This window comes from Elephantulus edwardii, unplaced genomic scaffold (genome assembly GCF_000299155.1).
Source record: "Elephantulus edwardii isolate Elephantulus edwardi_28Jun2011 unplaced genomic scaffold, EleEdw1.0 scaffold00003, whole genome shotgun sequence".
In the NCBI taxonomy this organism is placed as follows: domain Eukaryota; kingdom Metazoa; phylum Chordata; class Mammalia; order Macroscelidea; family Macroscelididae; genus Elephantulus; species Elephantulus edwardii.
Genome location: NW_006399753.1, coordinates 13,626,021 through 13,628,874, shown reverse-complemented (window position 1 = coordinate 13,628,874; position 2,854 = coordinate 13,626,021).

The following is a 2,854-nucleotide window of genomic DNA, read 5'->3' as shown; positions in this document are numbered from 1 at the left end:
GAGGAGGGTAGAGAGAATAGTGCAACAATGAATGAGTGGAAGCCCAAAATCTCTGTAAATGTTTATGAAAATTAATAAAATATAATTAAAAAAAAACATCTCAAGTTCATCACTGGTGAATAGGAAATGACTCATGGCTGACCCTCTCAAGGGTTTTCAGAGGCCGTAAATCACACAGGTGGAGACTGCCCATCTTTCTCCAGCAGAGCTTCTGGTCAATTCAACCACCAGCAAGGCATCGAACTCCCCAGGAACTATGTCCCCATAGCTCCCTAACCTTGCTCCCCAAGAGCAGTCTAAGAAAACGTTGTTGCCAGAATATTTTCTGGCAGAAAGCTAGATGATCCTGCTGGAGAGAAAAGCCCTACCCAAGAGCCATGACCTTGGACTCAAACATCAATAATCGTGCAGATGATACAGAACTGGACATTTCGTTTTATTCTGTCATAGAGAAGCTCACTGGGAGTGAGAGCCAGCTTTATGGCAACTAATTACAACAGAACTAAAGGGAAATGAGACTAAGTAAACCTGGACCAGATTTGCAGGTTTGATCTGCTGGTCACTGGAAGACCTCGCCTGCACCCTGGTTGAAGCTTCAAGTCCCAGAGGTCAGCTCTTGCTGGGTTGCTGGAATTTTCCCAGCAGCAAGTTCCTTACTCACACACACAAACACACACACACACACAAAGACCACATTCTTCTTCTTTCCTCCTTGCTCACCACTAGAGAGACAGAGCTAGTTAAATATGTTTTTTTTCTTTTTTCTAATGCTGGCTCTGGTTAAATATGTTCTAAATAGCAAAGTGTAGTATGTCTTCTCATGTACTCTCCTTTAACTTTTCCAAGGTTTCCTAGAATGCTAGTATTTTCATCCTAAATGGGTTCCTGGGAGGCAGTTTGATTGGAAAGGGCACCCTGAAGTTGTAAGAGAGAACTTGGCAAACAACTGCAACGACAATAGTCTAGAAGTGAGAGGAAACACGGGGATTCCCAAGGAAGCCTCCATGCATCCAGCCTTGCTCCTGACTGGGGCCTCCTGGCGGTCAAGCTCTGGCTCAGAGCAGGCCTGAGCTCCAGGTCATTAATGAGAACACTGGCTGTGATTCCAATGAGATGCCAGTTGAGTCCCAAGCCACCAGCAGGGGTATGAACAGCAGGACGAAGTCAGTGGTCATTAAACTTTGATTCCTTAGCTTTGACTAGTCACCACTGAAGAGCACAGGGTGATATAACCACACCTGCTGCATGCTGAATTGTGAGCCCCATTTAAAGATGCAGCTGGAGGAATCACAGGGGCCTGTCGGTACTTGGAATGTCAGTTTCAGCGAGTGTCCTGATAGGCTGGGGGTGGTGGTATCCAAGGCCAGTGGAAAAAAGACAAAGAAAACTGGCAACCACGGGGCCAAGCAGCAGATGGACAAGGGTCTGTGCAAAATTCTGACAGAGTAACCTCTAATTGCATTTTCCTGACACCACTGGTCGTTTCTTAAATTGAGAGTGCCTGGCATGTGTTTTGGTGTGTACATTTAGACCATAATTTTTATTTTTTTCAAAAGCGTCATCCAAATACTGTATGGTCCACTATTATAAAATATCTAAGATAGGCAGGTCTACAAAGACCAAAGTTCGTTAGAGGTTGTCATGGATGGGTAGGAGGCGTAGAAAGGGACACTCATCTGTCAGGGGGGTCCTGAGTTTCTGAAAGCATGGAGATAGAACTTTCCAGCAGAATTTCTAGCTGTATCTTCCAGGGTTGTGTTGGTTACAGAGCAGACTGGCCTAGTAAATGCACAAGAGACAAATAGTATAACAAAATCAAACCCGAGCCTGTTCCCACCGCATCAGCTTGTGCTCATGGCAACCTGCCATTGAACTTCTGATGCGATCATCTTTATGGGAGGAGACGATCTCTCTAGTAACAACTTGTGGACTTGAACTACCAACCTTTTGGTTAATAGCCCACTATGGAACACACTTCCCTACGAGAGCTATAAGAAAGAAACTTCTAATGTGGGAAGGCACTGCAAGGTTGAAGTTGTTTGTTATCAAGTCTATCTTGATTGATATAAGGTGCACTGTCTTGTACAATTGTAATTAGCAATTGTAATTTAGCTTGTTTCATTGTTTGTGTGTACCGTGGAGTCAGAACTGACCCATAGCTGACCCTTGAGCGGGTTTTCAGAGGATGGACTCTCTGTTAATCACTAAACCATATGACTGTTTGGTTGACCTGAGATACTATTCAACTCTAACCCAAAATGTCCCCTTGATCAATGACAGTCAGAACGTCAATAGACACCAACAGTCGCTTTGATAAGAATGCAAGGGAGGAATTTCTCTCCTGTCTCAGTACCAAGAACGGTACCTTTCCTTGATGACTGAAATGATACTCATTGTTGTTAGGTGCTGTCAAGTTGAGTATGACTCATATAAGAAATTATACTCTTCGTTTTAATAGATTGTGCTTAAAATTTTATAGTAGTAGGAGCAAATAGCAGATGGTATTTCTCTCTTTGCCTTGGCTGTGAGGAAGCTCAGAATCTCTTTGCGGTATACGGTGGCAGACACAGAACACCTGAGAGCTTTTACTTTCAATATTAACATTACGTTTGACTTCATTCCGTGTCCTATGTTTTCCTTTTCATAATATCTTTGTCTACTTTTCTCTCTTGTTGTATCATATATTGATTTATTAACCTACTTATGTTGAGTGAAGAAAAGAAAAAAAAGAACTTTAAAAAAATATTAAAAGCTATTTAGCTTGTAAACCTCTGTAAAAAAAAAAAAGAAAGAAAGAAAATCAAGCATTGACATTAGAAAACAATCCTCACCTGGATTTTGATGCCGGTGTGAG